The following is a 12,794-nucleotide window of genomic DNA, read 5'->3' as shown; positions in this document are numbered from 1 at the left end:
GAGGATTATTGGGATGTTATCATTAAGGGCAGCGACAGGAAGCTTTATCACCAATTTAGGATTAGGTCGCTACCAGTGAGATCCTTCACAACTAAATGGCGTGGTCAGTTTAAAGAGTTCTGCCCCTGGTGTAGGGATCAAAGAGAATCGTTAGGTCATGTCTTATTTGCTTGCCCTGCTTATAAAGCCCCCCGGAATAAATGGCTAATACCAATTTGTAACAACCTGAAAACACGGGTGGCGCAGGAGGCTTTATGGTTGTTGAGGTCTAATACATCAGAACCGGTGGTTATAGTCGTAGCAACATTTTTGGGGTGTACATGGATTATTAGAGCTAGGCACCTTTCTGATAGTTGATTAAATCTTCTGTTTTAAATGTAATATATTTCTAGTACGTCTTTTGTAAATTTAATAATGTTTTATCCAAGGTATGCTATTTATTATGTAGGTTTTGTCCGAGTCATAATGTATTGATAGATTGTGTTTAGATCCCAGTTTCTGCTTTTTAAGGTATTATGAACAAGTGTTTGTGGCTTTTTATATGTAAGGTACATGTTGTAATTGGTTAGGGCAGAATATAAAAATGTCTTTTATGATGAAATATTTCGAAATAAAGACGTATGAAACTGAATAGTGACCCAACCTACCCCGTGGCTAGACAGTTTCGTGAGGTTCACAACAACAACCTGACCATGTCATGAATGTTGTAATATGTGACATCATCAGCAGTGGATTGCGGGCGCGCGAGTTATAGGAATTTCAATGGTTTTGTATGAGTGAAATGTCCAGCTAACTATAACACCCCTAAAACCCATGTTTTTTTCAGTGAATTTCAAAGGTTTTTTCAAATGCTAATTCCTAACTATAACATGTCTGAAACCTATGGTTTTGTTAGTGAATTTCAAAGGTTTTTTCAATGATAATTTTCAAATATATTAATTGTTATATTTATTTTTTTTCATATTGATTTAGTATATTTGTTTAAACTATTGATTTTTAGATATTTTGTTTTTTATTACATTATATATTTTAAATATTAATTTTTATTCTATTTTATATTTTTTAAAGTCCCGCACCCAAAGCGTACCTTTCTCGAACACAGCGCGGAACCTAGCCGCCATTTTAGGATTGTTGTGTAGGATTTGCGTAGGGTGTGCGATGGGTGCGTATTTTCCTTCGCGATTGCTATGCGACCGGCACGCGACTTCTGGAGCACAGGCGACACATACATATTATGTTACGTGACCCTCGCGCGCTTCCGCGTGGCGTCACATACATTTTGGATGGGGTGGGTGACTCCCGCAAAAAATTTTAATGTCTAAAAACATATATATATATATATGTATTTTAAATAAATATTAAGGCAAGACATTATCTGAGCTAATCATAAAAATAATGTTCTTTTAATTTTAATAAAGTTACATTACTTTTAAATGCAATTTCGCGAAGTCGCACTGGGTGCGAGCTGCATGTGCGCACCCTATCCCATGTGACCAGAAAAAAAGAGATTTGATTGGTTCATAACACTTCCTATTCTAACTATTGAAGGACCCCACCCATTTCAATCATTCTTCTTAGACCTTCTTTGGAGCAATGACACTACTAGGACGAACCTAATTTTTTGCTGTTTGGAGACCTGATTTTCATTTTTATTAAAGAACAATGGCTACTGGACAACAAGAATCATGTGATTCTGAACAATCCATAAAATGAAGAGTTTTTACCGGAGCCAGCACGTCCTGAGAGATACAGTTCCATCGTATGGAAATTTTTTACATTTTCTGCAGGACTAAAAAAAGTAAACACAACCAAGGTCACTTGTAAAATATTGAAAGGCGTACTCTTACGTGGAGATCTGAATAAAAAGTATTCTTGCGGGACCGCAAGCATGCTTAAACATTTAAAAAGTTTACATCCTGTCAATCTATCATGGGAGGAGTACCGAAGACTGAGAGAAATTCCACCACCAGCACCAGCAGTAGCTAGCACTTTGGGGACGTCTCCATCAAGTCAACATCTGGGCATACGTCCACAATTGGCCAATGCAAAAATACACTGCATTCAGTGAATTAGGCTGCTTGCTATGGAGAGCAGTCTGTGGACTTAGTTTGCCGGGCTTTAGAAAATCATTGGTGCTAGTTTTTTTGTTTTACCCCCAGAAGTTCATTTTTTTGTTGCTCCAGTTCTCTTTTTTTTCTTTAAAAAACAAAACAAAAAATCGTTCAGAAAAACACAAAAAAAGAAAAAAAAGGAAAAAAAAAGTTTTTTCAGAACTAACTTGTCTGGTTAAAAAAAGAGCTATATTTGTATGATAGTGTGTGAAAGTTTGGTTGAATGTATGCGTACTGGATAATTGACTGAAAGAATGCATTTGTGGTGTATGGTGAATGTATAAGTGCAGAACTATAAGAAAGTGCTGTAGCATGACACTGTAAGCTCTTTAGCTGCAGTGTGCTGTGGTTCTTCCGAAGCACAGGTATGCAACATATGTACATAAATATGTTGCAAGTCTGTGCTTCCCTCTACACTGCTGCTTTAAACTGCAGCCATGTGGTGACACAGACACCCTTGCACCATGGTGAAAGGATGTCAGTGTTGTGTGGAGTTTGTTTTTGTGCAAAAAGAAACACCTTTCTGCACAAAAGTGAAGGCATTTTTCTCCTTCAATGTATGCTGTGCATTTTAGCATATATTCAAAGCGAAAAAATGAGGAGAAATTTAAATAATTCTCCTTGTTGTGCCTTGCTACACCAATTGGAGGATTTTGCAGCAGATTTTACACACATGTCCAAATTTATAATTTCTGATAAATCTGGAGATGTGTCTTGTTCTATGAGTGTTCTGTGCAAACACGCACAGTAACACATATAGAACGCCTTTTCAACGCAAAGTGGTATGTATGATGAGGTTGTATTTACATGGAAAAGAAAAGGTACACATACTGCCTTTTCCTCTCTTTGTAAATATGAAAGAGTGTCTTGCGCTATAACTATGTTACAAAAACTGACATATGGTTGGTACACAATGCTTCTAAATTTGCCCCATAAGTGCGTAGGTATTGGCAGACTGTTACAGTAACAACATATTGCTAGTTAATTCTTTGAAAAACTGCATGAGAGTGATAGGAGGTAAGCACAGACTTATGTCTGCAAAGATGCTCAAAGAAGATTGATTGAAATGATTGGGGTTCTTAAATAGGTACAATAGGAAATAATATGAACCAATCAAATCTTTTTTTTTTAGGTCACACAATATCTTATGATAGTGAGATTCCAAAACTATATTGGTATAAACTGGGTGTTTTCAAGACTGTATTAATACTTTGTAGCTTCTTTCAGATTTGTTTGCATAGTATATAAAGAAATTAATTTGTACTAGGGTTAATAGGTAATCCAATCCTTAACTATACGAGTAATAAGTACAGTAATTTCAGTACTGCAAACCGAAAAGAAGATACATTTATAAGTACTTACGTTTTGGCAAACTGATAGGACACATTTATAGATTAGTGAAAGGAAGGGATGGGGCGTGTTTTAAGTTAAGGAGTTTTGTCTCTTTTAATCCTGAAAGTATCTCGGCCCTACTAGACCACCATGTGTCTCTATTAAATATCATATAGGTGCATTGCAGAGAGGTGCTCTGAAGCTGTGTCCTACTTTATACCTCTCTGAAATGCAACTCCCTGACACTTTCTGCACATATCTGGTAGGTTAGTTGGCCCCCAGTGACACTCAGTATTCATGTTAACTTTATCCTGTAACTTAAAATGCCCACAGAGCATCTTTCCACACATATCTACTCGGTCCATCTCCCCTTTCTTCACCTGTGTGTAAACACAGGCCATTGTGTATTTCAATACTTACTATCTGTAGCTGAAAGGGTCACTATAGGATTGCATGAGCACTCACAGGGTGTTTGCTGGAGTGTATGGACACTGACTGTGGAATTGTAGACCTGAAACACAAGTGAAAAGGTGGTTAGACCACTACATGCATAGTGCATAGGAGTTTAAAGCAGTCCATGTCCTAAGGCCCGCCTTGCTGCATGAGTACTTGCATACTGACTGAATGATCAGACTACTACAAGGAGATACACTGGGTGAATTAATAATTGTTTGAGTTTTACTTTAGTGAATGGTTTAGTACATGGTACTGAAAGAGTCACTATGGGATTGAAAGAGCAGTCACAGGGTGTTTGCTGGAGTGTATGGATATTGACTGGGAAATTGTAGGCCTGAAACACAAGTGAAAAGGTGGTTAGACCACTACATGCATAGTGCATAGGAGTTTAAAGCAGTCCATGTCTTAAGGCCTGGCTCGCTTCATGAGTACATAGATACTGACTGAATGATTAGAGTACTACAAAGAGATACACTGGGTTAATTTAAAATTGGTTGTGTTTTACTTTAGTGAATGGATTAGTACATGGTAATACAATAATCACTATGGGATTGCAAGAGCAGTCACAGGGTGTTTGCTGGAGTGTATGGATACTGACTGGGAAATTGTTGACCACTACATGCACAGTGCATAGGAGTTTAAAGCATGATTTTAAAAAACAGAAACATGCAACCTACTTTTCAGGCTAGAATGTTGTCAAACAGCCAATCATTTATTTTCTTTTGTCAAAACTGCATCTAATCCACCATTTTAGAAAAATCCCACTTCTCAAACTGCCATTTCACATACAGACACCTTCTGAGTGCATCCAGACCTCCCTTCAAGATGTTTAGAGTGTGGATTGTGTGACACAGCTATATTTTCTGGAGCCAAAGGTATACAGAAAACAAAGGCATTGCCAAAGACCTAGCTTTACCAAATGTACACATTAAATGGATTGGACAGAGAGGTTTAAAGTGGCATCAATTGATGCCATTGGTTAAATCCTTTTTGCATCTCCAACACCCTGACCTCATATATATATAGATATATATTCAAGAAACTCCGTCTTGAATATCCCAATCACCAGGAAGGACAAAATGGACCCAAACAGCTGCGTGCAAAGGTATTTATTTTTCCATTGAAACACCACTTTATTTATTATATTTAAAGAGTTGTATATAGCGCTGGCTAGACCCGAAGGTATCAGAGCGCTTTACATAAGGTACCACATGGTTGCAAAATTACATCAGTTACAAGTTACCAATGATATCAGTAAAAACATTTAAGGAGCATAGAAGAAAAGGAAAATGGAGTGAGAAGGGTAAGGGGGTAGAGGAGAGAGGGGTAGGGTATAGATATAATGGAGAGACGAAGGGAAAGTCTGCCCAAGATCCGGCTGGGTAGGTGATGGCCGAGGGGGAATCCGCAGCCTATCTCCTCTACAGCTGTCAGGTAGCTCCACCGGGCATCGGTCAAATTGCTAGGTCTCAACAGAAAAACATTAAAGGGATAGAAGGCAAGAAGAAGGGAGCGGAGAGGGGGAAGGTTTAGGGTGAAGGGGTAGGAGTTAGATACGATCGAGAGACAAAGTAACATCTGCCCAAAGTCCGGCTGGGTAGGTGACGGCCGAGGTAGATGGATCGTCAAAAGTTACAGGGTGGCTGCCTATCACGTTGCAAGGTGAATGGGTTCCTGGCATGACGCGTTTTGGCCCCAGAAAGGTCTTGATCACATGACGCTGCCAGGAAAAACCAACCAATTTAAAGTGTAAGTACTGCTCACATGACTGTAAGGCCAATAGACATAGAAGACATATATCAATGTGTAAATACATGAATATAAATTGGTCAACTTTTCGAATTGACATGACAAATATCTTGGATAATCATGTAAAAGTGCAATAGTGCAAAATGGGCATGTGCAATGTAGGCAAATTACGTTTATCCCAATAGTGGGAGTAAAAGCACAAATGGTATATAATACCAGGGAAAAAAAAACAACAAAGTGCAAATGCATTTTTGAGTCCTGAACCCCAACTGGCAAAACTGATGTTTTATGTAATGCCTCCAATAAAATGTGCAAATTATAAGCAATAGTGCAAAAAATAGCCCATTGCAAATGTACAATTTTCATATTGTATAGAATACAATGGAAAGTTCCGTCATAAGCATGTCTTAACCTTGATGAAAGGGCATGTAACATCAGACCAACCGCTTACAGATATTTGAAAAACATTTTTTTCCCTCATCAAATCTCAAACTCTTAACCCATAATTGGTACACTTTTATACGGAATCAAAATCAAACAATTGATTAAAATATTCATTCAAAATTAAAGTGTCAAATAGTAGTTAAAAAGAACCCCTAAAAGTGCTAATAAATATTTATTATATCATAAATACCTAAAAATATCCTATGTACTATGTCTTATGTGTGTAAGTACTAGAGGGAAGAAACTACATTGTTTGATAATCAGGGAGACCCTTTAGTACTCCGACTCATAATAAATATGAATGAGAGAAGATAAAGTTAGAATACATCTGTATGAAGCCCCATTTGGCCACCACGTCTAATCTGCCTAAAATAGTCATGTTATATTGATATAGCATCAAAAGAGGAGTGGAGTGAAGGAAGAAAAAACAAAAGGTTTTAAATCTGGGAAAGTACTTTGTCTACAACAAGGTGAATTGAAGAATGAGGGAGTGTATGACGGTCTGTATGGATTCTTTTTTACTTTTTTTGGTTAAAAACTTTTATTGAGCAACAAAATCAGGTTTACAGAGATGGGCCTACAACCGCACGGGCTGGCCGCTAAGATCAAGGCACAATATGATAAAGACAATGGTAGCCACTCCGGTGGCCCGGCACAAATCGGATACAAGATGTCGCCCACACTATGAAACAAAATAAGGCATTTTTCATTTTATGTATACAAAAAAACAAACATCAAGAAAAGGCGAATGCATACTAAACGGAGTCAGCCCAGGAGGGGGAGGGGAAACCCACTAATCAAGAATACGGAGTCATACTCAATAGGATAAGGCAAGGTGGGGGGGCAGCGGGGAGGGCAAGCAACCAAAGGACAATATACGAACATTCAGGAACGCCGGCCTAGGGAGAGAAGGTAACGTCGGGGGCCTCAACCAATGGAGGAGCACAAATGTCTCCACGATAGGCGTTCCACTGACTCCAGATCTTCGCCCATGCCCTAGGTCTGCCCCTGGCCGTGTAAACGGTCTTCTCACGGAACATAGACCAGTCCATGTTTTCTTCCCACACGGAAGCAGTGGGGGGCCTGTGCGAGCCCCAAAGTTGCGCTATGTCCCGCTTCGCAACCATATATCCCAGGGTCGCCCATCTGGTCTGGGCAACCGAATAATCGGTAGGTTCCCACACGTTCAACAGGCATCTCCGGGCCTCCGGCCCCAAAGCAACGCCAGTCACATCAGTCATTACCGCAAGCACCTCAGACCAATAGGCAGCCACCCTCGGACACTCCCAAATAATATGAAGAAATGTAGCACTCATCCCACAACCGCGCTTGCATAAACCATCCGGGGAAAAACCATCACCACCAAACGAGGACCCGTAACATACACCCGGTGGAGGATCTTGAGCTGAACCAAACGGAGACGAGCAGGGATGGCGACCTCTTTCGGAGAAGACAGTGCCGACTGCCAATCCTCGTCATCCAATTCCAGCCCGTCACCGACCCAGGCCTCCCTGAGGCGGACAAGCAAGTCAGAACGATTGTGAATCAGCTTCTTATAAATCAAGGAGATAGTGCTATCGGGGAGATGGCCATCCAGGATACGATCTTCGAGGGGGGAAGACTCGGGGATGGCGGCACCAGAAGTCAGAACAGAAGCGAGGGCATGATGGACCTGCAGATACCGAAAGAATTCCCTATCACTCAAGTCATATTCAGTCCGAAGAGCCTCGAAAGACTTCACCGCTCCATTCGTATACACGTCACCCACTCTACAGATTCCAATCATGTCCCAGCGGTCAAATCCCTTTGACGTCCAGAGACATCCCAGACGTTCAGAGGCATAAAGCGGAGTCGCCAGCGTCACTCGATCATCCCATCCCAGGCTCACATTCGCCGCGCGCCACACGTTAACCGCAATCCTGGTCGGTCCCGTAAGGTGGCGCCCAGCCGACCTAGAATAAAGCGCTCTATTAAAATCCCCACCCGGCAGTTGGAATCTATCCATTTCAAAGGCTGGATCCCGACCCGGGGAGTACATGGAGTGGTTAACGGCAGATAGTTGGGTAGCCCAATAATATCTTCTGATATCAGGAAGCGCCATGCCCCCGTCATACCAAGGGATGGTGAGCTTCGCCAGGGCAATGCGTGGACGCCCGTCCCAAATCAGTTGCCTTTGTAGACTCTCGACCTCACGGAAATAAGTAGCGGGGATATCATCATAGGAATTCTGGAGTGCGTAAAGGAATCGCGGCAAGGACATCATCTTGAAAAGGGCGGCTCTACCCAGCGGCGACAAAGGTAATTTACGCCAGCGAGCGACGTCCAACCTCAGTCTAAGAAGCGGGGGAAGGAGATTATGTTCAAACCGGAACGATGAATCCCGTGTAATAAAAATCCCCAGATATTTGAAGCCGGATTGAACAACCTGGATATGAAATCTAGTTGGCAACGGGGGCAGATCACCAGAAATAACATAGATGCAGGATTTAGCCCAATTAATTACCAAACCGGAGTTGTTGCCAAACGAGGTGAGAACGTCGAATAAGACATTTAAGGATTTACGCGGGGAAGTAAGGTAAAGAAGAATGTCGTCCGCGTAAAGCGAAACACGGTCTTCAAAGTCTGGGGACCAACGTATACCCTTGAGAGAAGGCTCCCAGCGAAGCCACGCAGCCAGCGGCTCTAACGCGAGAGCAAAAAGCAGTGGAGACAAGGGGCACCCCTGTCTGGTCCCCCGACCGAGAGAAAAGGGAGCAGAAACTCGACCGTTAACCACAACCTGCGCCAGGGGGTCAGTGTACAGCAGCTTCACCCATCCGATAAACCCCGGGCCAAAACCAAACTTCTCAAGAGCTGCCCAAAGGTAGGGCCACTCTATCGTATCAAAGGCCATCGAGGCGTCCAATGAAGCCAAAATGGCGGCTCCGTCAGAAGCCCCGCCCTCGCAATGGCTCCATGGAGGCGACGCAGATTAAGAGCTGTGTTACGGTGCGGGATAAATCCGGATTGGTCCGGATGAATCAAGTCACTAATGACCGTTAGGAGGCGGGTAGCCAAGAGCTTGGCTAGAACCTTGGGCTCAACATTTAACAGGGAAATGGGCCTATAGGACGAACAAAGATCACGGGGCTTACCATCTTTAGGAATTACAACGATCGTAGCCAGGCGCTGGTCGTAAGGGAGAGCACCCCGCTCAAGGGACTCTGAAAACATGGTACGAAGATAGGGTGCAATCTTATCAGGACGCAGTTTGTACAACTCAATTGGCAATCCGTTCGGGCCCAAAGCCTTGCCCGAACGGAGAGAGCGAATCGCAGTCGCTATTTCGTCTGTAGAGAACGGGGCCTCCATAGAGACCCATTCCAAATCAGAGAGGCAGGGCAAAGCTATGTCGCGCAGCAAGAGGCGAGAGTCGTCTGCATCACGTTCCGACACTGGGGAGTAAACCGAACGAAAATAGTCCGCAAAACATGCCACTATTTCAACTGGGTCCGTCACTCTCACACCATTCAAAGTCTGGATCACAGGCACTACTCGATTCGCCCTCTCCTTCTTATCTAACCAGGCAAGCAATTTACCCGCTTTGTCCCCAACATCATACAACCGACCCTGTTGCTCTCTAAACATCATTTTAGCCGCATCTGTGACCAGAGACTTATAGGCGAACTGCTTCAGACCCAGGGCATGGAGTTTGTCATGAGTAACAGTCGATTCCAAGTCAGCCTCCATCTCAAGTATTTCCATCTCAAGATCCACCACCTCCCGGTTCCTCGCCTTCTTGGTTTCAGCAATGAGAGACAGGGCCTGCCCGCGAATCACCGTCTTAAAAGCCTCCCATAGGGAGACCGCAGAGGAGACAGACCCCTCGTTGTCTAGAAAATAGTTATCCAGAGACTTAATCAATAGGCCACGGGTCCCAGGGGAGGTCAGGTACCAAGGGTTGATAGGAGCCACCCGGCCCGCCGCCTCCACCCCCACATCAAAGCAAAGCCAGAGCGGAGAATGGTCCGAGATGCCCCGGGGAAGGTGTCTAATCTCCCGAACAGCCGAAGACTGTGCCGCTGGCATGAGGAAATAATCCAGTCTAGACAGACTCCCATGGGCCCCAGAATGGAAAGTATATTGAAGCTGAGCGGGGTGCATAAGTCTCCAACAGTCCACCAAACCAAAAGTATCCAAAAAGCCACCCAGCCACAATTGGGCCGAAGGAGTATCCCTCGGGGGGTAACGATCACTCAGACCGGAGAGAACCGAGTTAAAGTCACCAGCCATGAAAAGAGCACCATCAGGGAGTCCCAACAGCACTCGGCCCAAATCGGAGAAGGTGGAGGCTGCAGGCAGGGAGGCACATAGACGGTAAACAGAGACAGGGTCCGGCCCTCATATCGTCCCACGAGGACGGCGTAATGCCCCCTATCATCGAGGATCACCTCATCTATCGCCAGGGGAAGGGAGGCCCGGACAAGGATACCCACCCCCCTGGAACCCGTGGTAAACCCCGAGTGCGCCACAAGACGATAGCCCCACCTATTCATGGCCTTACAAGTATTACCCACCAAATGCGTCTCCTGCAGAAAAACAATATCGGGAGACAGACGTCGCAAGCATCGCAACACCACCCCCCGTTTTATACGATCCCCCAGACCATTGACGTTCCACGAAATAAACCTCAACCCGCTACCCCCCATCCCACCAAGCGATGCAGGAACCATCCCCCAAAGAGCATGGCATTGAAAATTCCATTAGCAAGATAGAGTCGCCTTGAAAAAACAAAACACAAACCTCAAACACCCCACCAACCCACCCCCCAACATCCCAGAAAACACCCCCCACCCTGCACCCCTGCAGTAAGCAAAAAAGCCACCCCAACATGCAGTGTGCCTGTCGCCCGAAAACCCCCGTTCTACAAAAAGACCCCGGAGGAGGAAAAGGCCCCTGTCCCACCGCCACCCCGACAGAAAGAAGGAAGAAAAGAAAACACAGAAAATAGAGGCACTCAAGTACAGAACCCAGGAAGAAATCACATTGTACGGAGACAGAGGACCAAACCAGAAAGTCAACTTTCTACGCCACCCTCGGCACCACCCGGGTGCTCGGCGGGCTCATTCAAGTGGGGCCGGTCCGGCAGAGAGTCCAGCCAGTCATTTACCGAATCAGGCCGATCAAAGAAAAGGGTTCGTTCATTGTATTCAACTCGCAGCCTGGTAGGAAAAAGCATGGCGTAGCGCAGTCCCAAGTCCCGAAGACGTTTCTTGACTCCACGGAAGCCCATACGCTGTCTCTGCACAAGCTGTGAGAAGTCCGGGTAGAAGTTCACCGTGGCATTTTCGAAGGCCACCGGGCCCTTAACTCGCGAGGCCTGCAGGATAGCGTCTCGGTCCCTATAGTGAAAGAGTTTTGCAACAATGGGCCTCGGCGGGGCGCCCGGCTTGCCCTGGCCACCCGGAATTCGATGGGCACGTTCCACCGCAAAGAATTTGCTCAAGCCAGATGGAGAAAGGTAGTTTTGTATCAAGTCCTCAACCAGGAGATCAACAGAATGCGGTTCGGGATTTTCCGGAACACCAACCACACGCACATTACAGCGCCGTGCTCTGTTTTCAAAATCCTCCAAGCGCTGAGTCATGAAATCATTCACCTTTCTGAGGTTGCCGATCTCCGTCTGTATATCCGAGACGTCGGCCGTGAGACTAGATGACTTGAGGTCCAATGATTTCACCTTCTCATTGGTTTTAGATAAGTCAGCCCGAATCAATTTTGTGGGCCAGAGCTTCATATTGTTGACCGATGGTTTCCCTCATGCCAGAAATGGCGCCCATGATGTCCTGCAGGGACGGCTCTGCCGAAGCCTCCGAAGGGTGTCCAACCGCACTCGGGCCAGGCAAGGCGGCTCCAGGGTACCCCTTCGATTGCGTGTACCGGTCCATGACGTTAGACTGGACCGGGCCCCCGCGAAGGGGTGTCTTGGTCTTTCGCCTCTCCTGGTCCCCTCTGCCAGTCATGGTGGAGACCACGTCCCCGAGGGACCCGCGCGACCTGGTGAAAATGGCCACAGGAGGACAGTGCGTCGGAGCCAAAAGTCAACAACGAGGGCACATCGAGGTGTGAACCGGCCTGGAAGGGCACAAAGCAGGCAAAAGGTGCAACTGCCACCTCGCGCCGCTGGACTCAGCACCGGCCAGACACCTCCACTGGAAGACGCAGTCTGAAGCAGAATCGAAACCGAAAGTTAAGAGGGGGACCCCCAAGTCGAATCTCCCTGCCGCTGTTGTTCAACTCAGACACGGCAACAGAGCCTCACCAAGGCCCGGGCGCACCACCCGGGCGGGCCCGGAAAGTTTGAGTCGACGTAGCGTCCGTGCCCCTGGCCCAATTCGCAATCCAAAAACAGCATTAGGATCAGCCCAGGTTCCTCTACAAGAGTCCTCGTAATTAATCAGGATATAGTCAGGATATCATGCCGGGAGTGGCGGGGGTCCGGAGAGCGCTGTGCTCACGCGGCCATCATGGATGCCCGCCAAGCTCCTCCTCCCTGTATGGATTATTTAGTGGGTCCGTGACTGACTGTATAGGAAAGTGATTAAATGTGTCTTAGTAAATGTATGGGTAAGTGACTAATCTGTGAATGTGTGTATCAGTCTGTCAGTTGGTGTGTGAGTGGCTGCATGCTTTGGTGAGTAGGTACGTGAGGGTCTATATGGG

The 12,794-nt window shown here is 45.3% G+C and overlaps 1 long non-coding RNA gene across 1 annotated transcript in view; it reads right to left on the bottom strand.

Annotated features, from left to right (window-relative positions):
- Window positions 1-5,110: 5,110 nt before the first annotated feature.
- The window catches only part of LOC144772026 (uncharacterized), a 255,041-nt gene continuing 247,357 nt past the window's right edge, over window positions 5,111-12,794 (bottom strand). The window contains exon 3 of the long non-coding RNA XR_013599602.1: window positions 5,111-5,619. This is a non-coding gene — a long non-coding RNA (uncharacterized LOC144772026). The remainder of the gene's footprint in view (window positions 5,620-12,794) is intronic.

Source organism: Lissotriton helveticus, chromosome 8 (assembly GCF_964261635.1).
Source record: "Lissotriton helveticus chromosome 8, aLisHel1.1, whole genome shotgun sequence".
Taxonomy (NCBI): domain Eukaryota; kingdom Metazoa; phylum Chordata; class Amphibia; order Caudata; family Salamandridae; genus Lissotriton; species Lissotriton helveticus.
This window is presented reverse-complemented; position numbering and strand designations above follow the sequence as displayed.